Source organism: Cetorhinus maximus, chromosome 2, assembly GCF_964194155.1.
Source record: "Cetorhinus maximus chromosome 2, sCetMax3.hap1.1, whole genome shotgun sequence".
In the NCBI taxonomy this organism is placed as follows: domain Eukaryota; kingdom Metazoa; phylum Chordata; class Chondrichthyes; order Lamniformes; family Cetorhinidae; genus Cetorhinus; species Cetorhinus maximus.
The window spans coordinates 134972631-135000127 of record NC_135880.1 but is presented as its reverse complement, the minus strand read 5'-3'; the positions used below and the strand labels follow the sequence as shown (position 1 = coordinate 135000127).

At 41.0% G+C, this 27497-nt stretch overlaps 1 protein-coding gene and 1 long non-coding RNA gene across 2 annotated transcripts in view; both read left to right on the top strand.

Annotated features, from left to right (window-relative positions):
* Positions 1-5716, top strand: part of LOC144697821 (uncharacterized) — a 46969-nt gene extending 41253 nt beyond the window's left edge. Inside the window, exons 2-3 of the long non-coding RNA XR_013580429.1 lie at positions 3076-3261; positions 5620-5716. This is a non-coding gene — a long non-coding RNA (uncharacterized LOC144697821). The remainder of the gene's footprint in view (positions 1-3075; positions 3262-5619) is intronic.
* Positions 1-27497, top strand: part of LOC144697809 (E3 ubiquitin-protein ligase RNF38-like) — a 218338-nt gene that overhangs the window by 110840 nt on the left and 80001 nt on the right.

Below are 27497 nucleotides of genomic sequence, written 5' to 3'. Positions count from 1 at the left end.
TAGGTGGCATGCAAGATCGTGCCATGTGCCCTATTAACTGCACTGGAGCTCAACTGGCATTGCATGGCAGACTCACTGTACTAAGCCTGAATCGCCTTTATTTTTGGTTTACCTAGTAATGTTTTCCATTCCCCTCAATAATTTCACTTATCTCTGAAGTGTGCATCCATCTCTACTGCACCAGTCTCTTTCTGAAAACATTTTTACAGTCAGGGATAAAGAAATTAACTCCATAACTAATACCTTCTCCCACCTTGAGTCTCTAATGTCTCTCTGTTAATAATGCTCACCTACCAACCCACCATTTGACTATGGAATGGATTCCAGGGTTTTACCTCTGATTCTAAGGACTCCATTCCATGTTTTGTGCACAGTTTAAGTGAAAAAAAATTATTGATATCAATGCTAGATGTATCTTTTACCAGTTTCCTTTTGTTCAAGTGTCATTGTTTATTGTGAATGAAGCTGATGAACATGATATAATGCAATTATGGAGATACAGCTGCAGCTTGTGCAAAGCCGGAAGCTAAAAGTAGCAGGCGTGGCCTGTACATTGCCCGCTCCACCTAATCTCTCTCCAAGGTTAAATTTAACAAAAAGTTTCAAAGGTAAATTAAAGATATAGCCCTTTAAAAAGCAGACTTCCAACATTTGTGAAATAAACTTATAAGTATTAATTGGAGCATAGAATTGATTGGAATATCTACACCAGTAAAGTGGGAAATGTTGGTTCAATCAAGTAGTACTCTAACAACTCAACTAGCCAATCTCTAGGCAGCAAAACAGAAAATGCTGAAAATATTCAACAGGTCAGGCAGCATCTGTGGAAAGAAACAGAGTTAACATTTCAGGTTGATGACGTTTTTATTTCAGATTTCCAGCATCTGTAGTATTTTGCTTTTGTATTAGTCCAGGCTGTAAGACCCAGGGTCTGGTCATGGATCAAGTTTTTGACTTCTAGCTCAGTTAAGTAAGAATGCAAAAGAACATTCTGCTAAGAGTTTGTAAGGAAACTTAAACTTTGTATGGAACAGTTGCAGAGAAATATAGGGGCCAGAAAGAATGGATTTAACACGCTGATAAGGCCTTTGTAGTGTGCTTTAGGTTTTATATCTTAAAAAATAGATTACAATTCATTATAGATGTTATTTACAAATTATTTATTTTTGAAGTAAATCTGCTTGTTGATTTCTAAATTTGTTTTATCTCATTGAGGTTTCAGGGTGTAGGAACAAAGAAACCTTGGGAAGTATATGTGCACAAATCCTTGAAGGAATGGCAGGTTGAGAATATGGTTAGAAAGGTGTGCAGGATCCTGGGCTTTACAAATAAAGGCATCATGTATAAATGCAAGGAAATGAAGATGAACCTTTATAAAACATTATTCCAGCCTCAATTGGAGTATTGTGTCCAATTCTGGGCACCACACTTTAGGAAGAACGTGAAGACTTTAGAGAGGGTGCAGAAAAGATTTGAAAATGGTTCCTGGAATAAAGGACTACAGTTATGAGGATACATTGGAGAAACTGGTATTGTTCTCCTTGGAGAAAGAAGGTTGAGAAGAGCTTTGATAGGAATATCTAAAATCATGACAGGTCCAGGCACAGTAGGTAGAGAGAAATTGTTCCCATTGGCGGAAGAGTCGAGAAGCAGCGGACACTGACTTAAGGTGATTAGAAAAAGGTGCAACAGTGATCTGAGAAATAACTTGTTTTCCGCAGCGAGTGGTTAGGATCTCAATTGTACAGGTTGAGAACTTGGTGGAAGCAGATTCAGTTGTGACTTTCAAAAGAGAATTGGATAAGCTCCTGAAGAGAGAAAATTTGCTTGGCTACAGGAAAAGGGCAGGAGAGTAGCTAGCTAAGTTGCTCTTGCAGAGAACAGGCATGTGCTGTAGCCATTCAATGATCCTAAAATCCACCATCCAGAAAAAGCAAATGGCAACGTATGAGATTACAATATCTAAATTAATTTTAACATAGCTAAATGTGAGGTGAAGAACTATGGTAGGAAAAATAGTAACATCACTTACACCTTTGAAAATAGAAAAAACTGAATGGGGTGGAAGAGCAAAGGGACCTAGGGATGCAAGCGAACAAATCATTAAAAGCAGCATCGCAGGTCAGGAAAGCAATTAAAAATGCTAACAATGCCTTGATGAGTTGCTGCAGTGCACCTTGCAGATGGTAAGTTCTGCAGCCATAGTGCTGCAGAGGTGGAGGGGGTGAATATTTAAGGTGGTCGATGGGGTGCCAAATAAGTGGGCGGCTTTGTCTTGGATAGTGTCAAATGTTATTAATGTGCAGTGTAAGTATACAGAGTAGGCAGATTGTGACATCAGTCAGCATGTAATGCAGATTTGGCCCCAGTGGTGCCATTTTCAACCTTAACACTCCAGATAATGCCCTCTCCTAACCTCATAAGGCTGAACATGTGTTCAGCAGCAGGAAGGTCCTCACGCGTCTTACCAGCGCTAGTTAAAGGGATCATCAGCTTCTTTCAGGTTAGTTGTTGTTTGATTTCTGCTGGCTATTGCTGAATTTGTCAAAGCGTTTGGTTTGTCCAGCTATTTAAAGTTGCTGCAGTCTGGTTGGAGTGATGTGGCATGTGAAGGAGTCCTTGGTGCTGCTTTCACGAGTTCTGCTGAGATCACTTTCTCCCAGACATGAGTGCAGTAGTTTGTATCCCCATTGGCCTGCAGCCGGAAAAAATGAGCAAAGGTATGAGGAGGGAAAGCTGCTCAAAGAGGGAGGAGGAGGAGCCATCTTAGAATGAGGTCTCAATATCTGCCTGGAACTTCAAGGAATAATTCTCCTATCTCCCTCAGCATTGAACAGTGGGTCAGACTTCAGCAAGGAGGGCCTCACTGAAATCTATCACAAACTGCAACCTCGGAGAAAGGCAAGGATGTGGCAAGGCAGGTGGCTATGGCCGGGACCTATTTTGCGCCGGGCTCCTTCCAGGCTGGAGTGGATCATATTTGCAACATCCCCCAGTTTGCCTTTGACTATTGCATAAGGGAGATCATTGAGGCTCTGTAAGCAAAGAGTTGAATGCATTTCATTCTTTTGCCAGATAAAGCAGGCAGAGCGATCACATGGCCCGAATTACATGCTTCCTGTGGTGCAGGGCATCATCGACTCCACATACATCGCTTTGCAGGTGCTGCATGTAAATTCTGAGATATATTGCAATTGGAAGGGACTCTACAACTGTCCAGCTGATGTGTGACCATGCTACCGTGCTTTGCACATCATGCAGGTCAGTGCTTGGTATTCTGACAGCAGTCATGATGCTTTTGTTCTGCAGCAGGCCCCTGTACCCCCATCTGCATTTGAGTCACCATGACAAACCAAAGGGCAGCTCCTAGGCTACCTGCTGACCAACTGGCTCAAGACTCTAGTGCATGATCCACACACATGTGGACAGCATGAATATAACAAAAGCCATACTACCACACAAAATATGATTGAGCAGACAATTGGGCTCCTTAAACACAGCTTCTGCTGTCTGGACTGCTTTGGAGGATCCTTCACCAGAGTGCATGTCATGATTATGGAGATCTGCATGCTTCACAACCTCTCCATCTTGAGGACACAGTCCTTTCCACCAGGGAGATGGCAAGCAGCAGCAGAGGAAACTGGGAGGCAACCAACCATTTCTGGCTGGGGCTGTTTGTAATCAACTCACCTGACTGCAGTACCAATGAACGCAACCTCAATTTCCCATTCACCAGTAGTTCCATAACTTACCTTCCCCCACCTCTGACAATCACAGCCACAACCTCTTGGCCACAATGTTGAAATAAAAGCCAACAGAAAACAAACATTCCAAACCAAGTCTATAAATTAAACCATCCAGTATTGTGCACACAAGCCAACAAATCACCCTTGTGCCTTCTGTTAGTGCCTATCTTCCATGTACCTTTACCTGTCTTAGTGCGCCACAATGTGACCCCAGTGGTTGCAGCATGGCTGGTGGAAGTCTGCTGGCTGCTGACTTGCAGTGGGAAGACTGCAGATGGCCTTGCAGGGTGACCTTAACCAACTCTAGCTGTCAAAGGCCTGACTTTGAAATGCACCACCTCAGCATGGGCAGCAGCAGACTGGACTGGCTGTTTGATTGGAAACAGGACGGATACTTGCAGAGTGGCAATGGTGGGAGGATAAATGCTGTGTCAACCTGAGAAAGGACATCAGGTTTGTGCTCCATGGTGCCACTCCCATGGGGTGGCATGGTAGCAACCTTAATATTGTGTTGGGGGACGGATTGCTGGATTACTGTGAGATCCTGCAAGTCCCTTTCCATACTGGTATGTGCAGCTAGGACATCAGCTGGTGTTCATATAGAGTTGGCCACCACTTCCACATTGGAAAGGATGGACCTCAAGCTCTGGGCCGGGTTGGTGCCAGGTTCCTTCATGCTCCTTGACAGTGGCTGTAGGTTTTCTGGCAGGTCTGCCAATGCACCAAACATTTCTTAATTGAACAAAAACCTTGTATTTACATAAGACGTCCTACATTCATGCAAGTCACCAAGTGCCTTGCAGTCAATGAAGTACTCTTGAAGTCTTGCCATGAATGTAACGTAGGAAATGTGGCAGCTAATTTGTGCACAGCAAGTACCCACATGCTGATTGAGGGATAAATATTGACCAGGACATCGGGCATAATTCCCCTGCTCTTTTTTTGAAATAATGCATGAGGTCTTTTATGTCCGCCTGAGAGAGCAGACATGACTTTGGTTTAATGTTTCATCGGAAAGACGGCAGTGCAGTACTCACATCAGTACTGCACTGACGTGTCAGCTTTGGTTTTTGTGCTCAAGCCCTGAAGTGGGACCTGAACCAAAAACCTGAGAGGTGAGAGTGCTACCAACTGATCCATGGCTAACACTGTGACATGACATATTTCAGTATGCAAATCTATCAGCCTTTTTCCAGGGAGCTGGTGCCTGTGCGACTCTTGTTCCTGCCTTGGCTGCAGGCCACTCATGCCTGCTGCCTTACTACATTAAAATCCTGTCTCAAAGGTACTGTAATGTACCCGCACTGTCAGTATCTGAGCTGGTGGCTTGAGTGAGAGATGAAGTGAATGTGTTTTTTCCTCATCGATGTCTTCCTGCTCTTTTATGTCGTGTTCTTCCACTACTAACTGGCCGGGTGGCAGTTCCTGGATATCTGAAAGGGGAATGGGACCAGGGTAAGGTTGTGATGAGGGGAGGGTGGGGGAAAAGCAAGACCTGTATCCTTACGATTTCAGCAGCTTGTAAATCAGAAAAGATTGTTAGATGAGGAGGAAGTTTTTTTAAATTCTTTCATGGGATCTAGGAGTTGCTGGTAAGGTTGTTGCCCATCCCTAATTGACCTTGAACCGAGTGGCTTGCTGGACCATTTCAGAGGGCAGTTAAGAATAAACCACATTGCTGTGGGTATGGAGCCACATGTAGGCCAGACCAGGTAAGAACGGCAGATTTCCTTCCCGAAAGGATATTAGTGAATGCTGTCTCAGGTGGGCATTAAAGACCCCATGGCGTTATATCGATAATAGTTGTCATGGCTACCATTACTGAGACTAGCTTTATATTGCAGATTTATTAATCGAATTTAAATTCTACCAGTTGCCGTGGTAGGACTCGAAGCCTTGGGATGTGAGAAGGAGGATTGGTCCTGAGCATATTGTCATCCTCGATGGTTTCAGCCCTGCTGCTGGCCGCAACCTTGATCATGGCTGCTCCAATGATGGAGAGCACTGACTTCCTCCATGGGGGAAAAGGACATACATCTGTACCCCACAGGTTAGACGCTGCTTCCTTGTCCTGCAAGAGAGCAAGTAAAATGTGTCTGTGCAAGTGGTGGAATGTGTTTAAGTGATGTTGAATAGCTAGCAGTGTGTGCAAGTATAGACGGGTGTGAGGTTTGCATTAGTGCTAGCTATGCAAGAGTGAGGTGAAACTATGAACGAGAGGCTATAAGTTGTGATTGATAGAGATTGCTGGTAGGTGAGTGAAGTGGGGATTTGTGAATTGAACAGTATCTGATGCTAGAGGTTCAGTTATAAATATATGGCATTTGAAGATTAATTTATTGACCTTGACCACTCATGTGAGGTCACTAAACCTCTTGTAACATAGCATACAGGTGCTGGAGCTTAAATTGCTTTCCTTGACCACAACTTTCATTGCCTTCTCAGAGTTTGTATGGAGGGCTTCCTGGCCCTGTTTAGGTAGAAGACATTTCCCCTCCTGTCCACCTCCTGCATCAAAGTCTCCAGTGTTGTGTCTGAGAACTTATGGCACAACAGGGCAAGGCGTGCTTGTTAGTCGGTGTCATTCTCTTCTCGGAATGTCAGCCAATTCCAGCACCTGCTGTTTGAGCACAAGCTATCTTCGAGTGTTGCTAGCCTTGCATGAACTCGGTGGCCCTACTGAGGCGTGCAGCCGTTCAACATGTTTTGCAATGGTTGCACGCAACTCTCATGTCAAATAACAGACAGCATAAAGGTATCCTAATGCCCTCACCAGAAGTAGTAGGCTAATTGCAAATTGCGATCCCAGTGCCCATTTTCGGGGTTATCAAATTTTGCTCCCAGGCTCTCTGCCCTAGCCACAGTTGTTGCAATCAGCTGATTGGGGAGAGGCAAAGAACAGTGCTAGAGATGGTTGTGAAAATACATAAGATTTTATTGCTTTTAGTATATTGGGGTACTGCATGTCCTACAATACTTATAAAATCCATTTGTAAGAGTCCAGGTGTTCACTCATTTATTTAGTTGTCTCCTCACTGCATTAAGATCACACAGGAACAGTATGTGTGAGCAGAAGCAAGTTGACTAGTTTTAATCTGGTTCAGTTCCACATTAGCAATACCTGAACAGGTAATCAAATAGACATTTCTAAGTTATGAATGAAGGCTTCCAGGCAGCCAGTCCTGACTATAGGTATTTAATCATTGATAACAAAAACAGAATTACCTGGAAAAACTCAGCAGGTCTGGCAGCATCGGTGGAGAAGAAATCTGTTAACGTTTCAAGTCTTCATGACCCTTCGGCAGAACTGAAGCATAGTTAGGAGAAAGGTGAAATATAAGCTGGTTTAAGGTGGGGGGGGCGGGGGAGAGAGAAGTTGAGGGTGTGGTGATTGTGGAGATAAGCAAGCAGTGATAGGAGCAGATAATCAAAAGATGTCACAGACAAAAGGATCAAAGAGGTGTTGAAGATGGTGATATTGTCTAAGAAAAGTGCTAATTAAGAATGGAAGACAGGACACTCAAGGTACAGCTCTAGTTGGGGTGGGGTGGAAAGACTAACAAAGTTTTAGTTTTAGATTTAAAAATAATGGAAATAGGTGGGAAAAGAAGAATCTATATAAATTATTGAAAAAAAAGGGAGGGGGGAGAAACGGGGTGGGGATGGGGGGGAGGGGGAGTTTAAGATCTAAAGTTGTTGAATTCAGTATTCAGCCCGGAAGGCTGTAAAGTGCCTAGTCGGAAGATGAGGTGCTGTTCCTCCAGTTTGCGTTGGGCTTCACTGGAACAATGCAGCAAGCCAAGGACAGACATGAAGCCAGTATGTTACAACAGTAACTACACTTCATAAGTACTTTATTGGTTCTAAAGCACTTTGGGACGTCCTGAGGTTGTGAGAGGCACTATCAAGTCTTCCTTTCTATAAATTGCCGAGGAAATAGCGAAGTCTAACGCAAACTAGTCCAGTGAACCCCAACGCAAACTGGAGGAACAGCACCTCATCTTCCGACTAGGCACTTTATAGCCTTCCGGGCTGAATATTGAATTCAACAACTTTAGATCTTAAACTCCCCCTCCCCCCCATCCCCACCCCGTTTCTCCCCCCTCCCTTTTTTTTCAATAATTTATATAGATTCTTCTTTTCCCACCTATTTCCATTATTTTTAAATCTAAAACTAAAACTTTGTTAGTCTTTCCACCCCACCCCAACTAGAGCTGTACCTTGAGTGTCCTGTCTTCCATTCTTAATTAGCACTTTTCTTAGACAATATCACCACCTTCAACACCTCTTTGATCCTTTTGTCTGTGACATCTTTTGATTATCTGCTCCTATCACTGCTTGCTTATCTCCACAATCACCACACCCTCAACTTCTCTCTCCCCCCGCACCCCCACCTTAAACCAGCTTATATTTCACCTTTCTCCTAACTATGCTTCAGTTCTGCCGAAGGGTCATGAAGACTCGAAACGTTAACTGATTTCTTCTCCACCGATGCTGCCAGACCTGCTGAGTTTTTCCAGGTAATTCTGTTTTTGTTTTGGATTTCCAGCATCTGCAGTAGCTTTTAGCTTTTTGTTTTAATCATTGATGTTTGCTTCACTTTGTTAATGGAATTGTTTTAATAGACCATACAAATATTTTTTTACATACAGATTTGTTTGAGGTACAGCTTTCTTCACTTTTATAAAGCTATTCCAATGGTAATTTCCATTTGATTAAATGGATTTCTATTGTATCTTGGCAGCTGCGATGATATGGTACATATTACACTTTTATGCCTCTTTTTATAGCCTCCATATACACATGAATAATTGATTGCATTTTACTGAAATAGTGGTACAAAATAGGGGAGGATTTTCTGATTAATGCGATGTATAATTAAAAACTTGCATTTATATAGTACCTTGCATGACCACCGGATGTCTCAAAGTGCTTTTAACAGCGAATGAAGTACTTATGTTCAGGTTATCAAATAAAACTACTAACAGTATGAAAAATGTTGCTTAACATTGTTAAATGCAGCTCGTGATACTGGTTCTTTTGAATTAACAAGTGAGTCCTTCAATGGTCATAGCAGCTGCTTCAAACATGTAATGATTTGTCTGCATGTGGCTTCATTGTCTGTAATATTTGGTTGTCTTACTGTACAGCATTTAATTTTGAGCATCACGTTTGGCTCTGTACAGCATTTACTTTAGAGCATCATGTTTGGCTCTGAACTGTGAAGACAATGAGCCATAAAATCATCTGTGGTTGAAAAATGACTGATTTATGCACAGCCTGTCTTTTGACAACTACTTTCAGCACTGTAAAATGCACACCATGCAAAATATTTCTTTACAGTTTTGGACATAATAAAATTTACTCCACCCCTTTTAACTTCAAATGATGTCGGGTGTGAACTGCAAAGTAGAAAATGTTTATTATGTCAGTTATGTACCCAGGCCATCAGGTTCATACCTGTTTGTTCCTTTTTTTCCAGTCCCGTGTTGCTGGCCAAACCTCTCAGCACTAGGGAGAAGCTAAAATATAGAGACCTGCAAGCAATTCAGGAGTCCGTTATCAACAATATCTCTCTCAGGTCTCAGTTAATTAAGCAAGCCCAGGAGGCCCCAAACCCATCAGTTATTTTCCAGAATGGTGAGCCTTACATCCTATATGCCATGATCACCTTGTTGTCCAAGAATCCATCTAAATACCGTTTTTAGGATCTACAGAGTCTCTTCACTGCCAACTCCTCAAGTCAGTCACCCTTTAAAGAAGGAAGCATCCCCAGGCATCCATAATCACTGCCTGCTGTCTCAACTTAAGTGGATGGCTCTGCATTTTCCCAACTCTAAAACCTCAAATGTTCCACCTACATGCATGTTGTCACTGTCCTGAATAATTTGAAGTATCTTAATATCCTGCTAAGTCGATGTGTCTGCAGTGAAATGAAATCTAGGGCAGAATATTGATGTGTTAGAGAAGAACAGAAACAGGAGAGTACTTTCCTGGGTGTCCTGTTGCCACATTTTGTATATTACAACAGTGATTGCATTTTAAATGTTTTTCATGGGCTGTAAACTGCTTAAAGATGCCCTGACGTTGTGAAAGGTGCTATGTAAATGCAAATATTTATTTTTTTCTTTGTAGAGAAAGTATAGAAAATGTTTACAAGGATGTTAGGAAAATTGAGAGGCTACGACTGTCAGGAAAGATTAGGCAAACTAGGGCTTTTTTCTCTGGAGGAAAGACTGAAGAGATCTGTAAAGAATTTGGTAGGGTGATTGTGGAGAAACTGTTGCTGCTGTGGTTGAGTTCATAACTAGAGGGCATTAATATTGGGTAACCGCAAACAGATCAAATACACTTTAGGTGGACTTTCTTTACAGAGGGGAAAATGTGGAACTTGACTGCCATTTGAAGGGGTTGGAGCAGGTAGCACATATATATTTAAGGGAAGGCTTGAATATATATGAGTGAGAAGGAAATAGAAGAATATGGGGGCATGGTGGGATATAGTAATTAGAGAGTAAGGAACTGACATAGACCAATTGGGTCGAGTGGTCTGATCTTGTGCTGTAGATTCTATGTAATTCTTAGTATTAAGGTTATCTTTGTAGCTCAATGATCTGGAAAGTAATTTTGGTAGTCTTCCCATTTTTTCTATTTTGACTGGTACTTTGCATCTTGCTCCATTGGGTATTGAGACTATTTTATGAATATGAAATTTAAGCTAATTAGATGTGAATATCAGACAAAGGTAAGATGGGCAAAATATGTTCTAAACTGAGCAGTATGTATATTTGAACTTTCTTGGTGTAATGACTACCTGATAAAAATGCAAACTATAGATGAGGGTTTTGGTGTTTTTAAATCTATTTCTTCTGATCAATCGAGCATTTGTTTCCCCTGGAGATGAAGTTCTAATGTGGCTGTGTGAATTATGTCAGTACAAAATAGGACATTTTTGTTCTTCTATAAAGAATCAGTAACTAGTTTGGAACAGTTTTATTGAAACCTTCAACGCCTTTATTTATATTGGTGGAAATGAGCTGTTTGTACTGCCAGATCCTGAAATTCAGGTCTCTAGTAGCTGGCACTATACGTGCTGTTAATTTCCTGGCTTCACTAAGTCTGGCCTTTCAGAAGACCTGTTTTTACTGGGTCTTCCGACAGCTGCATTTATTTAATCTGCCATAGTTACATTGGGGTTGCCAGTCTAGAGAGGCCTACACTGTATGAAAGAGCTTTTTAAATAGCCCACTGATGCCACTATGAAAAGCCCTGTGTTTTGTTAGCTTTCAGGTATTGTAATCTGTCCTGTGTTATAGTTGTTTGTTTTGCAAGAGGTAAAAGGGAGGGAGGAACTAAATAATCACAGTCAGTCGGAAAAAAGTACTGGGAAAGTTATTAAAACTAAAGGCTGACAAGTCCCCTGGACCTGATGCCCTGTATATTAAGGTCTTAAAAGAAGTGGCTGCAGAGATAATAGGTGCATTGGTTGCAATCTTCCAAAATTCCCTAGGCCTGGATTTTTCCTATGGCGGGCGGGGGCGCCCGCGATCGGCTGTGCGCCACCATTTTACACAAGCGGGCTGATTAAGGCCAGCCCGGCGTAATGCGCGGCCAGTAGCGCTCAGTGCTACCTGTGCGGGTGGGGGGAGGAAGGACAGTCGGGATCTGCACTCTTTAACAAATGCGCGCAAAAGAGCGCAGCAATTTCCGTAAGGCACGGAGCTGCCTCGGGGAGATTGATTGGAAAATGAAACAGTTCAATAAATGATGTAAAAATGTGTTTAAACATGTCCCCTCATGTGACACTGTCACATGAGTTAGGACATGTTTGTAAAGGTGGGAAAATGTATTCATTTATTTTATAAAAGCTTCAGGAAACCTCATCCCGCCCGTGCCTTAAGGTTGGACGGGCAGCGTTCTTAATTAATTTAATTAATTTCTTAATGGCCTTAATAGGCCCTTAACATTTTGGTGGGTGCACAGCCGACTCCGGCGTGCACCCGCCAAACAAAATATCGCGATGGCGTTGGGACGTGTGCCCAACATCATCGCGCGCCAGTGTGTCAGGCCTGCCCCCGCACGCCGACCGGAAGATTCTGCCCCTAGATTCTGAAAAGGTCCCAGCGGATTGGAAAATCACAAATGTGACACCTCTATTCAAAAAAGAAGGAAGACAGAAAACAGGAAACAATAGGCCAATTAGCCTAACATTTGCCATAGGGAAAATATTAGAATACACTATTAAAGAGATAATTGCAGGCAATTTAGAAAATCATAAAATAATCAGACAGAGCCAACATGGCTTTTTGGAAGAGAAACCATGTTTGACTAATTTGTTAGAGTTCTTTGAGGAAGCAACAAGCAAGGTGGATAAAGAGGAACTTGTAGATCTTGTGTCCTTGAGTTTCCAAAAGACATTTGAGAAGATGCCACATCAAAGGTTACTTCACAAAGTAAGAGCTCATGGTGTAGATAGTAACCTTTTAGCATAGATAGAGGATTGGTTAGCTAACAGGAAGCAGAGAGTATGGATAAATGGGTCATTTTCGGGTTAGCACGCTGTAACTAGTGGAGTGCCACAGGGATCAGTGCTAGGGCCTCAACTATTTCTGACCTATATTTATGATTTGGATGAGGGACCAGCTGTACGGTGGCTGAATTTGCTGATGACACCAAGATAGGTAGGAAAGCCAGTTGTCAAGAGGAAGTAAAGAGCCTACACAGGGATTTAGATAGGTTAAGTGAGTGGGCAAAAATTTGGCAAATGGAGTATAATATGGGAAAATGTGAACTTGTCCACATTGGCAGGAAGAATTGAACAGCAGTATACAATTTAAATGGAGAGAGACCGCAGAACTCTGCGGTGCAGAGGGATCTGGGTGTCCTTGTACATGAATCACAAAAGGGTAGTATGTAGGTACAGCAAGTGATTAGGAAGGCAAACAGAATGTTGGTGTTTATTGCAAGGTGAATCCAGTATAAAAGTAGGGAAGTGTCATTATAGCTATACAGGGCATTAGTGAGACCGCATCTAGAGTACTGCATACAGTTTTGGTCTCCTTACTTAAGAAAGCATATAATTACATTAGAAGCTGTTCAGCAAATGTTCACTTGACTGATTCCTGGGGTGAAGGGGTTACCTTATGAGAAAAGGTTGAGCAGGCTGGGCCTTTACCCATTGGGAGTTTAGAAGAATGAGAGGTAATCTTATTTAAAGATCCTGAGGGGACGTGACAGGGTGGATGCTGAGAGGATGTTTCCCCTTGTCGGGAAGTCGAGACCTAGGGGCCACAGTTTAAACATTAGGAGTCTCCCATTTAAGACAGAGGTGAGGAGGAATTTCTTCTCTGAGGGTCATTCTCTTCCCCAGTGAGCAGTGGAGGTTGGGTCGTTGAATATATTTAAGGTTGTGTTAGACAGATTTTTGATTGACAAGGGAGTCGAGGGTTATGGGGGCAGACAGTAAAGTGGAGTTGAGGGCACAATCAGATCAGCCATGATCTTATTGAATGACAGTACAGGCCAAGTGGCCTACTAATTTTTGTGTTCTTCGCGTGCCTTTCTTCCTTGTCAAATTGTGTAGAGTGTTGGAAGCATTTTGCAGGCAGATTAACAACCTGATGGGCTGTGTGCACAACCCTTCCTTGGCCAATCATTCCTGGAGTGGGCCCTTCAGCTCAAAGGCAGGAGTGCTAGCTACTGAACCAACACATCCCTGTGTTTGGATGAACTGTAAGGTTTCTGCCTCCTTGTATTGCAAGGGAGAAGGTTTCTTTTTTATACTTATATTTTGCAGTACAATTGCTTAGTGATACACTCAGCCTCTTTAGAATTACTTCATTAACAGACAACCGTTGTGCAACAGTATATTTGGAGTTGTCAAGCCTGTCGATTAGATTTATAACTTTTTTCCAATAATGCACTAGAAAATAGTGTGGCATGTGGCAAAATGGTGGTTTGTTTGCTATTTTGCTTATAACATCAAATTTGTATTAACTCTGCCTTCATATTTGTCAACAGAATATATCTGTATGTAATTCATTGACAAATTGTAGAATCTGGTCATGAAACTAGTGCTCAAATTTTGTTTCAGGCTGACATGGAACGGTTAAGTTCTCAGCCTTCATCACATCAGCAAATTCTCGAACTACACATGATTTTTCTATTTGTTACAAAACCATTCACACAATAAAGCTAGTCCATAAAATAAAAGTAAATGGGCTAGAGTAACTAGATAATCCATGATATTGACTGGATTCAAAAGCTGACAAAAGATGGGATTGTTCACTTAAAATTAATGGTAAGTCAGTTTCTACTGGTACAGCAGTAGAAGCCTTTTACAACAGGAAAAAGTGAGCTCATTAAAACAAATTGCAAATTTGTAGAGTTAGATTCTAATTCCAAATCTCTTAATAAGATACTTTCTTTGCATGCTTTAAGAACAATTTTGTATGTTAGTGTCAACATGCTATTCATTGGTATTTTCCTGAACTCCATAGGTAGATGCATGGTGATGTTGTAGAATTTAATATGTGATGGGATCCATTGTAATGGTTGTCAAGCATTGTTGCCTGTCAGTAGTATTAAAAGAAGTTTCTGACAATCCATCCTAAGATAATTAAAGTAATTTGTATTAAACTTCAAACATCTGCTATTTGCTGCTGACCAAACCCATGACCAATATTTGAAAATTGAAAACGTTTTTCTAATATGGCGTAAAGACTAGACATTGGCCGACTGTTATTCTTATGTCACCATTCAGACTTTCAAGTCTGTTCCACCTGCACCTTAAATCCATTCACCAGCCTTTGACCCGTATCCTATGATATGTTTACCCAACAAAATTTTTCGACCTCAGTTTTAAAAGATCCAGTTGGTCCAGCAATCACCAGCTTTTGGGGAGCAAACTTCACATTAAGTACTGTGCTCTTCATTCTCCCACTAGAAGAAATGTTTTTCCTGTTTTTTACCCTATCAAATCCTTTTAATATTTTAAACACTTTGATTGGCTAACCCCCTCAACCTTCTAAATGCATACAAAGTTTTAGCAATCCATCTTCTAATTTACGCCGTGGTGGGGAACCTTTTTCTTATCACGGGCCATTCACACATGGACAAAATAAGTCGCGGGCCACACACACATAAAAACCAACTTAATTTAGTTTTTTTTTAGAGAGAATACAGAAATGTTCATCTCACCCACTGTTTTAATGTGATGGCTGAATTTGAATATTATATTGTTAAATATTATTATAGTAATGTAGCTGATGCTTTTATCCAAAGCAAATTTGTAATGATAATGATAAATGCTATTTTGAAGGTCTATATCTTTAGAAATCTTGCTGCAGGCCAGATGAAATTGAGCAACAGGTTGGATTCGGCCCACGGGCCATACGTTCCCCACCCCTGCTTTACGTGTTGCTATTGTTCTGATGAATCTGTGCTGCAGCCCATTCAAGAAAATATATCCTTCCTGTGAAAGGGAAATCATGTTTAGCCAATTATTCTTTGAAGAAGTAACATGTACTGTGGATAAAGGGGAACCAGTGGATGTACTGTACTTAGATTTCCAGAAGATATTTGATAAAGTGCCACATCAAAGGTTATTGTGGAAAATAAAAGCTCATGATGTAGCGGGTAACATATTGGCATGGAGAGAAGATTAGCTAGCTAATGGGAAACAGTAGGCATAAATGGGTAATTTTCTGGTTGGCAAGATGTAACGACTGGTGTGCCACAGGGATCAGTGCTGGGGCCTCAACTTTTTACAATTTATATAAATGACTTGGCTGAAGGCTGAAAGGTATGGTTGTTAAATTTGCTGGTGACACAAAGGTAGATAGGAAAGTAAGTTGTGAAGAGGACATAAGGAGGCTACAAAGGGCTATAGATAGGTTAAGTGAGTGGGCAAAGATCTGGCAATAATGTGGGCAAATGTGAAATTGTCCATTTTGGCAGGAAGAATAAAAAAGAAGCATATTATCTGAATGGTGAGAGATTGCAGAGCACTATGATGCGTAGGGATCTGGGTGTTCTAATGCACGAATCACAGAAGGTTGGTATGCAGGTACAGCAAGTAATTAGGAAAGCTAATAGAATGCTATTGTTTATTGTGAGGGCAATTGAATACAAAGATAGGGAGGATATGTTCAGTTATACAGGGCATTGGTGAGACTGCATCTGGAGTAATGTGTACAGTATTGGTCTCCTTATTTAAGGAAGGATATAAATGCGTTGGAAGTAGTTCAGAGAAGGTTTACTAGATTAATACCTGGAATGGGCAGGTTGTCTTATGAGGAAAGGTTAGACAGTCTAGGCTTTCATCTCCTGGAGTTTAGAAGAGTAAGAGGCGACTTGATTTAAACCTGTAAGAACCTGAGGGATCTTGACTGGGTGGATGGGGAAAGGATGTTTCCTCTTGTGGGAGAATCTAGAACTAGGAGCCCTTAAAAATAAGGGGTCACCCATTTAAGACAGAGATGAGGAAAATTTTCTTCTCTGGAGGGTTCTGAGTCTTTGGAACACTTCCTCAAAAGGTGGTGGAAGCAGTCTTTGAATATCCTTTAAGGCGGAGGTAGATTATTGAAAAGCATAGGGATGAAAGATGTTATTGGGGATAGGCAGGAAAGTGGAGTTGAGGCTAAAATCAGACAAGCCGTTTTCTTACTGAATGGCAGATCACGCTCGCGGAGCCGAGTGGCCTACTCCTGCTCCTAATTCGTATGTTTCTGAGGTGAGGTGCCAAAAACTGAATGTTGTACTCCAGATGGGATCTGACTAAGAATTTGCAACTGAAGCCTCATTTTCTCCTCTTTGTGTTTTGCCCTCCACCCCAGTATTCCAGGCCAGTATTCCATTATCATTTTTGATTTTTTTTCGTACCTATGCATTAGCTGTTTGTGATCTGTGCACATGGGCACCTAAGTCATTTTGCTCCTCAGTTCCAAATGTTTCACTGTTAAAATGTTCCAATTTGGGTTTCTTGGATCTAAAGTGATGACCTCACACTTCACCACTTGAACTCCATCTGCCACAGATCTGCCCAGTCACTTTTAATTTTCGTCTGTCCTTTGATACTTCTTGCTTCAACTCACTGTGCCTACTAATTTAGTGTAATCTACAAACTTGGATATACAAGTGTACCTTATTTCATCTAAGTCGGTGCTTCCCGTGTGACTCCATTGTAACACTTGAAAATCACAAACCAACAAAATCAAAACAGTAATAAAGCAGCATAGTAACATTCAGTATATAATTATTAAAGTTTGAGTATTATAGATTAACATATATTATACCATATAATATGAAAGCCTGTGTATTTAAAGTAGTTTACATAAAATGATGACATTTTTACACTCACCAGACCATTACTTCATCTCTGCAGCTCATGGGCCTTAGCCAGGAAATAGCAGATACTATTGACATTCACATTTGCATTCAGCATTACCGATCTGTAGCAACATCACACCAAGGTACCCTAAAAGCCATCTTGACATCATTGATTGTCACATGAGATGAATCAAATAAACTTTTAATTTTCTAATGAGCATTCCTGTGTCTCTTTAACAACCCCCACCACACACAAAGCAGCCCTTCTCTTCTCCTTCCCCTGCCCGCCACCCGCACACACCCCAGTAGAAAGGTTCAGTGGGAGAAGGTGGAATGTTTTTCCATACTAGCTTATTTCACTCAACAATGCTGCAATAAAGTGCAGATCACAATGATACTCTCTCAGAGAGAGACTGAGATGACCAGAGCAAGGGCATGGCTGGAAGCTGCCTGAGCCTCGGTGCTTGCACAGGCACAGTTTTGGAGGAGTGATCCCTTTTGCTGTTTCTGCAACCACATTTGGGATCACAAAGCACAGTTCGGGAACCACTGATCTAAGTCATGGATGGCAAAAGCTATGGCCCCAGTACAGATCCCAAAGAACATCCCTTGTCACATTTGGGCACATTCCCTTTAACCTTACTGCCTGATAACTCCTGCCTTCCAATCAGTTATCAACCTATGTCACATAATTTCCTCTAATTCCATGTAGTTTTGTATTTGTTAATCTGTGCTGTGGGAGCTTATCAAATGCGCTCTGGTGTTGTTAGGGTGAGAATGCTTTGTTTTTGTAAGAGTTATTTGATGTACATTAGTGCCTCAGTTGGAATATGGACAGAACAAATAATGTGCATGTTGTTTGTTAACATCACCAACAGTAATTTGTAGCCTTAGATGCCTTATGTTGTATTTTTAAAGGTTTCAAATGTAAACTTTATTCTCGGTCTAGTAATCATATTGTCGGATGTTCTGATGCAGCTAAATCTGTTACTCTGGTCTAAGCAAATCCCTGCCGTTCCCCTGATATATGCCTGTCCTGTGTGTGTGTGTGTGTGTGTGTGTGTGTGTTTTCCACTATCGATCTGGCACCGCAGCAGATGGCATTTCCACCTTACTGAAAGCAACATGGGAGAGTTTCTTTCTGACAAGGTAAAAGAGGTTAGACCAGGCCAAAGGGAAGTTGATACCTGAATTTTGTAAATTGAAAAAAAGTGTTTTTTGCTTTAGCATGTAAAATTTTTTCCCTAATTTAAACTTTTCAAATGTTTATACCTTAGCTTCTTGATCCGCATTTGCCGGCCAATCATGCTCTGAAACTGATTCTAACAAAGGAGAACTTCTGTATAATTGTGACATTTGAACAATTAAACTTTGCAGGTAGAATTCTGTTGTCTTCGCCTGATGACTAAACATTTTTTTGCTCTACAAAATGTGATTTTCAGTTAAGCAACTGACTCGCATTTATGTTGTTTTCAGAACCACCAGAGATCTCAAAGTGCTTACAACCAGTACAATACTTTTGCAGTGTAGTCACTGTTGTAATGTAGGAAAGCCAGCAGCCAATTTGTGTCGAACAAGCTTCCATAAACAACAGTGTGATAACGACCAGCTAATCAGTTTTTTTAGATGCTGATTGAGAGATAAATATTTGGCTAGGACTTCGGTGATAACTCCCCTGTTCTTTTTCAAAATAATGTCATGGAACCTTTTATGTCCACCTAAGAGGCTTCAATTTAATGTATCCAAATGACAGCACTCTCTCAGTACCATACTGGAATGTCAGCCATGAATTTTGTGCTCAAATCCTGGGGCAGGATTTTCGGGTCATCGGGCAGACCCAGGAGCAGCCTGGAAACAGTCCACCGCCCACAATCGGCCCCCGACCGCAATTTCACACTGGCTGGCTAGTGAATGGCCAGCCAGTGTTTAAGGCACGCTGAAAGGCTCAGCGCTGCTAGGGTGGGGGCGGGAGGAGTGCAAACCCAAAAGTCTGCGCATGCTTGGAGGAGCAAAAACTCCCTGAAGGCAGGGAGCTGAACAATTTTAAGATCAAAAAGAAAGATTTTTAAAATCTGGAAAAATTGTCTCGACTTAGGACTCACTCTTAATAACATAAACAGAATAAAAATTCTGTCCCCAAATTAATTTTTTTAAAATTTAATTGTGGAAGCCTCATCCTGCCTGTGGATGAGATTTCCTAAAAAATCCTGAGGCTGCCTACCAACCATCAGGTTGGTAGGCAGCAAAAAATAGCTTTTAATTAATGGCCTAAATAGGCCTCTTAATTGTTGGTCGGTGCGCTGCTGACTTTCGCCACGCCCGCCGACTGAAATATCATCCCAATGTCATCACGCAGTATTTTACACTTGATCGGGTCAGGCATGCGCCTGCCCACGGGACCTAAAATCCTGCCCCTGGAGTGGGACTTGAATCAGGAACCTTGTGACTCAGGCGAGATGGCTACCAACTGAACCATGACTGATGCACAGCAATGTGGGGATTTGGTGCAAATAAAAAGCATGCTTGGAATTGCCTGGATAATTTGTAAGCATCTGTGCTGCAGGTACAAATCAGGAAATTTGTGTGAAAAAGTGACTCATATAGTATTCTCATTTACAAGGTTACGGTAGTGTGATTCCAGATGGTAACTTAGTGTTGTGCTTGTCTCTGTAAAAGAGTCATGCTAACATAATTTCACTGTTATAAAGTACAATAAAACCAGAAAGTCTCTGTGGAAGTACTTATTTACAATACTACATAGAATAACCTTTTAGTTATTGATGCTAGTCTAGTTGTATTACAGTTTTTGCTAAACTACTCATACTGTCAGTGCAAAGTCAGAAAGGTTGAGTTGCATGTTTGCTTTTGGTGTGAGCATATGAATATGAGTACTCTGTTCTTTGATAGGTTGTCAATTCATGCACATACAGCAACCTGTATAGTGCCTTTAACCTAATGAAATATCCCAAGCTGCTTCACAGGAGCATTTTAAAACAAAGTATGACATTGAGAAACATGAGGAGATGTTAGGTCAGATAACCAAAGATTTGATCAAAGACGTATATTTTAAGGAGTGTCTTGAGGGAAATGAGGTGGAGAGACAGAGAGTGTTGGGATGGTATTCCAGAGCTTGGGGCCTTAGGCAGCTGAAGGTATTGCCACTAATTGGAGGAGTGATTATAATTGGGAATGGACAAGCAGCCAGAATTGGAGGAGCGCAAATATCTCTGAGGGTTGTAGGGTTGGTGGATGTTACAGAGATAGGGAGGGGAAAGGCCAAGGAAGGATTTGAAAACGAGGATGAGAATTTTAAAATCAAAACATTGATTGACCCAGAGCTAATGTAGGTCAGTGAACATAGGGGTGGTGGGGGAACAGGACTTGCTGTGAATTAGAACATGGCAGCAGAGTTTTGGCTAACCTTAAGTTTACAAGGGTAGAATGTGGGAGCCCAGCCAGAAGTGCTTTGGGACAGCCGAGTCTAGAGATAACAAAGGCATGGATCAGGATTTCAGCAGCAGATGAGCTGAGATGTGTGAAGACAAGCATTGCTATGGAGGTGAAAATAAGTGGTCTTACTGATAGCGTGAACATGAGGTCAGAAGCTCATCTCGGGATCAAATGTGACACCAAGGTTGCAAGCAGACTGGCTTAATCCCAGGCAGTGGCATGGAGTTGGCAGCTAAGGAAAGGATTTTGGAGTGGGGACTAATAACAATGGCTTCATTCTTCCCAATATTTAATTGGAGGAAATTTCTGTTCATCTAGTGCTGGATGTTGGATAAGCCCTCTGATCATTTAGCAACAGTGGAGGAGTTGAGAGAGATGGTGGTGAGGTGGAGTTGGGTGTCATCCATGTTAAGGGAAAAACTAACGTTGTGCCTTCGATTGATGTTACAGAAGGGCAGCCCATGGATGATAAATAGGAGGGAGCCAAGAGGGCCCCCTTGAGGGACACCAGAGGTAACGGTCCCTGCTAGCTGAAATGTAATGCACAATACATAGCTCAGAACACATTTGCTTCTGTAATTTGTTCATTGGAAATTGTGCATGCCCCCCTCATCTTCTAATCTTCAGATGATGGAATAACAATCACTGTGTCACCTTGTGGTTAAACTGCAATCTATGAATTTGGGGCTATTAAAAGTTGAAGTTATATAGGAGCAAGAAGTTTGCATAAACAATTTAATTGATTTAATGGCTTAAAACTCTGTACCTGGTTACAAAACAAGATGTGAAGAATTGCTGAGTTCCCTATTAAAACAGAACCTGGACCAATGGCAGTTACCCAGAATGTAGTTGTAGATATATTTCATCTGATGGAGCCTTCACCTTTTCATTTGTGTATCGATAGAAAATGATGATTTGCCGGACTGGTCTAAGGCTGACAAATACATTTTACTGTTTGGAGCTGTCATCAATCCTTTCTTCCAACAAATCCTCTGGGCCATCCCCTGGCAGGGAAGCTGGGTTAATCAAGTTCAGTTACTGCAGGTATTTTGAGATTGCTACTTACCAAATAAAAGATACAATGGCACTTGTCTGGCTAGAATATCTGGCAACCTAAATGTTAGCTTGGCGTCCCGGCTTCAGAGCCTAACATTTCCCATACGTGCATTACCATGAATTACAAAGCTGTTTAAATTGGAATGCTTTCCTTAAGGGAAGAAACACTCAAGTCAAAACCAGCGTCGAGGCCATGGTATCAGCCTTGACTCATGAACACTTTTGCCTCAGAGTCCGAGGGTTCCAGTTCCACTCCAGAGACCTGTGTACAATCTAGGATGACACTTTTCAGTTGCAATACTGAGGGAGTGTTACGCTGTTGAAAGTACTGACTTTTGGATATGATGTTAAACTGAGGTCACTTTAGCCTATCATGACGTAAAACATCCCATGACACTATGCAGAGCATGGGTAGCCTGTGGTGTACTGGCCATCAACTACACCAGTAAAACAGATTACCTGACATTTAACCCACAACAAAAACAAAAATACCTGGAAAAACTTAGCAGGTCTGGCAGCATCTGCGGAGAGGAACACAGTTAACGTTTCGAGTCCGAATGACCCTTCAACAGAACTAAGTAAAAGTAGCTGTTGATGGGGTTGTACAAATTAGTTGCTGCGTTTCCTACATTATCAGTGAATACAACTCAAACATGCTTTATTGGCCGGAAGCATTTAGGGATGTCCTGACGTTGTGAAAGGCACTATATACACTCAAATTTCTGTTTTTCTTTACCTTTCTTACTTTTCCTTTGTTTTTCCTTCTTGCTCTCCTTGTTTTTTTTTGCCTGTTTTCTTTCTTTCCATTCTTCTGTATGTTCTTATTGGCAAATATATTTTTGGGAGCTTGCTTGCACAGACAATGCAATTTCCTGGCTCAAATGAACACCAAAGCTCATTAACATCAGCTGGTGCTTGCATATTCCAAGAGCTATTTGTTTTTATACCGTCTACACTAAAGCAATGGCTGATCTTGTGTATAAGTCAACCCCTGACTTCTGGTCAAAAAAATCCAAACTCTTTGTACTTAACCACTGCTGAAGTCAAACTCACCCTGGTGCAAACCTACTCATTGATAGCATCAGAGAACAATACACCACTGAAGGCGGCTGTTCAACTCCTTGTGTCTGCACACATCAACGTGTGCTGTCAAGGCTACCATCTTACTGGTGCACTGTGTTCCTGCCAAGCTTGCCCTCTAACATGGTAACATGGTATCAAGAAGGAACAGCAGATACACAGCCCAGTTCAAACTTAAAGTTGTTTAAATTGTATAGAAGACAAATAATTATTTGGCATCTAGAGAATTTAAGATATCAGAGAAGAACGTTAGAGGTTGGAGGAAGCTCTCTACACAGCTTCAGCAGATACCCAAGAATAAATGTGCAAACAGAGGAAAGCCTACATGTGGCTGCAGTTGGAAAAGTAAGTTTCAAAATATGTCAATGAAAATCGCCAGAATGGACTCTCAGTTTCTTGAGGGTCTGTCCAAATTTTCGCCCTGAAACAAACAAGGAAATTAGGCATTGCAGATGGCAAATCCAGCCCTGGACGGTGTACCAGGTTTATGAAGAGAAACAATTTTATGCTGCAGTAGAAGATCAAGATTTCAGTGTGTCTCAGCAGAATTTGACGGCAGGCTTATTGCATTTCAGTGATTTATAATCAAACATCGACAAAAGAATAGATAAGGATTGGTCTCTATTGGGAACATGGATGAGACTCGCATGAATTTTGACATGCCAGCCAACGTAACAGTGAGCAAAGTTGGAGGGAAAACAGTGTTGTTGAAGATAACTGGCCATGAAAAAAACTAAATGAAATTGTATAAGTTTGTACATATGGCTTTTGTTTTTTGAATTTGATCAATTTAGTACACACAAATTAATGTCTGACTCCATGGATATTATTTATTGTATATAAAAATTCAATAATAAAAACAGTTTTCAGCTCCTTTTGCACTACTTTTTGGGGGTGGGGTTAGCAGAAATAATCTCTGACCTGGCAACTATGATATTGAGATGATGAGAGAGGGTGGATTTCGTCCCTTCTGATATTACTCGTGTAAAATCCAACCCCCTACTTTTTGGCTAAAAATTTAGTCTTACAAACTCGACTTTTACAAGACATTACATGGTAATTTGAACCAACCACCTTTCCCAGAAGGTGATGGACACTTGAAGCTATTTTAAACTCTAGTTGGAAGTTCTCCTCTAATAAACCTAATATGCTGAAATGTATTTGCGGTGTACCCTCTCAAATTATTAATAATTTAAAAATATATGATAAACTATATCCTGTGACACTAACATGAATGTCAGTTGGTTTTAATTGGACATTCAATGGTGGGACTCAGAGGGCTTGCTCTTTGCTCTCTATTTTCACTTTGAAGACACTTATATTAATGTATAAGTTGATTTCATGTTTGTGCTATGTTGGGTGTCACCAGTCACAGCTGATTCTACTTGATAAATCAATAGGAAAGGAGATTCTTTTGTTCCTCTATCTCCAGTTGCTGCTTTGCAGGTCCAGGTAAAGTTTCACTCCACAAGTCGATCGACTCCTTTATTGCCATGTGATGCCATTGACAGTGAGAGTACTTTGCACATGTGGCCTGTGGTTTATTATCATTATAAAAATGTCTTCTACACTGGATCTGGACTGAATGAAATCATATCTGTACTATATTAAAAATAGACATGTACGTGACAGTGGGGTATGTGTGGTGACCTTTTGATTTGTAATCAGCAGCCTTCGGAAGAACCCTGCATTATCATGAACTGAAGTGATGAAATGTTTATTGAAATGCATGATAGACACACAATGGTGGTGTGTTTGTCTCTAAAGTAAATAAGATGTTTCAATTATTGGGATGACCAACGTTAGGGACCGTAAATGTGAGAGTCACCAATAAATCCCATAGGGGGAACCTCTTTACTCAAAGAATAAGAATATAGAACATTCTATCACAAGGTGTGGCTGAAGAGAATAGCATAGATGCACTTAGGGAGAAGCTACATAAACACATTAGGGAGAAAGGAATAGTAAAGTTATGCTGATAGTATTGGATGAGTAGGAGGAGGCTCAAGTAGAGCATAGAACAATTTGGCAGCATGGTCTGTTTCAATGCTAAACATTCTCTGTAACTCTACATAAATCAGTTCATTAATAAACACTGAAGGACATCTGGGGCAGAATTTTTAGCTCGTCCTGCGGGCGCGTGGCCAACCCACTCGAGCGTAAAATAGCACATGATGACATTGAGCGAGCGTCCTGACGTGATCCTGCGCTTGCTCGATATTTTGGTTGCGGGCACGCGCAAAAGTCAGAAGTGCACCCGCTGACAATTGAGGGCAATTAAGCCCATTAAAGTTCCAGTTGACTCCGATTTTACGTGGTCCGTTCAATCTTGGTGGACAGATGGGTGAATCTGCCAGGCGGACTTTGTCTTTTTGATGAAGCCTCATCCAAGGGCAGGATGAGGTTTCCGTTATTAATTTAAAAATTAAAAATGTTTGGACAGAATTTTCATCGCCTATATATTCAGGTGACTGATTCTGATGCGTGGACATTTTTTTCTGCATTTTAATATCTTTATTCATTGCTTTTAAATTCTTCAGCTCCCTGAGGCAGCTCTCTGCCTTCAGGGAATTTTCATTCCAAACTCCCTGCGCTTACGTCAGCGCCCGCCCTCCTCCCGCTCCCCACCCTGGCAGCGCTGAGCATTTCAGCATGCCTTTCACACTGGCTGGCTGTTAGTTGACCAGCCAGCGTGAAATCACGGTCGGGGGCTGATCCTGGTCAGCGGTCTATTCCCTGGCCGCCGACCGCATGCGCCAGCCAAACTAAAAATCCTGCCCCTTGTGTAGGTTTTCAAAACTATGCTTTACAAAGTCATCCAATGAACTTTGACTTCTCTATTTTCCTGCATTTAAGAACTACTGGTGCATTAATCTCCACTGCTGTTAGCTAATAAAAATTAGTTTTGTAATATTAACCACTACTGTTCCTTTAGAAGTAAGGATGAAGGTTCCTCCAAGAATGGAAGTGTTTGAAGGCATTTCTGGGAGTGTCTCAATCCTTGTTTTGGTCCCTCACATCTTAATACCGGGAAGTTAGCTGAGGGTTAAAAACTGAATTGATCCACAAAGCATATCCCTCATCTGCTGAAATAGAGCATTGGATATGTACACTGTAAAGAAGTTGGTGGTATGACTGCCCAGCCTTTCTAATTGAAGGAAGTAGGTCCTGGACTTAGGAAAGTTGTCAAGAAATGGGTTGTAAAAGGAGATAGATAGCTTGATTGTTAGGATTGTCCTTTTAGAAATTGAAGGATTCATTTTCCCAGTATCAGAGTGGCAAGAGTTGCACATTGTTCTTGTTTTATATTGCAATAAAAATGAAACTTGTTATTTAGATCATCTATTTGGTGACTGTGTTGTTCAACCTCTGTGAGGGCTAAGCAGCCATAACAGAAACATTTACTGTAAAATCAATAATGTTATGACACAACAGTTGGTAAAGGCTGAGCTATTTAAAATCCCAGAGGGAAACTTTAAACAACTATCATAACCTATATTTTCAATTGGTATGTTTGAGGTGCAGCTCTGAATTCAGGAATAAAATCCACCAAGCCCCAAGAGGTTTTTTATATAAATTAAATTAAACATTTATTAATTTAACAACAATTTTAAACACCTGTCTACAAATTACTACCATAATAACTTCTAAACAAACCCCCAAATTAATCACTCCCAGGTAATCTTCCCCAAAGCAACAATAACCCATAGACTTAAATAGACACCAGACAAGCACATTTTATCTTACGAATTCAAAATGAAATTCTTTTCAATTTGGTTCCTTCACACAGTTGTAGGCTTATAGGCAGCATGCATCTGACCCACACACAAAACTCTTTTCTGAATATACCTAGCCTTCCCTTTGAATGCAAATTCTCGTTATATCACCAGGCCCTTTGAACTCCACCTCTTCTAACAATAAAACCCGTTCTATAATACCAATTTTATTAGTAATATAAACATATTGCTTGATGTCTCCTAGCTATGTACAAGATTTCACCCCCAGTCTTTGAATGGTTTATTCAACAAAATGCAATGTACCCTCTACCTTATTGTTTACATCTCATAACAACCATACATCAAAGCACCCAGAGTAGCTGGCTTTAATCTAATTAAAACACACACACTCACACCCACAGACACAGACCCTACTACAAGTCCAATTTAAAATACTTTCCAATAACATTATATACATCAATATCTTCATGACGTCCCCTCCCTATCGAAAGGTGAACCGTCATAATTCTAAAAGACTGCTTCATTTTTTAAAAACTCATCTGTCTCCTATATTTATTACACTAACAGATGCATGCATTAACATAATATATATATACACAAGTCAATGGTATCAACAGAAATCACTTCAGTTCAGTGTCCAGGTTTTTTTAAATGGCCAATTTTCCTTTAAGCTTCAAACGTGATAACACATCTGCGAACAGAATCTCTCTACCAGCAACATGTTTAATCCGTAGATGAAATGGTTGTACTAATAGACTCCACCTGAAAAATCTTGCACTTTTGTCTCGACATTTGTCCAAAAACTTCAAAGGATTGTGGTCTGCATAAACAATTGTTTCTGATGAATTGTTGGCAACATAAATTTCAAAATGCTGCAATGCTAACACCAAACTCTCTTTTTCGATCATTGAATATCTTCTCTGTTGTACATTCAGCTTCTGTGAAAAATACCCTTCAGTTTTTCAATTCTAGTGTCATCATCTTGTAACAGTACAAACCCAATGCCTATATCGCTTGTGACAACGGCCAACTTGAATTGCTTGTCATAATTGGGTACTGCCAAAACTGGTGTCGTAGTTAATACAGTTTTCAAAGTATC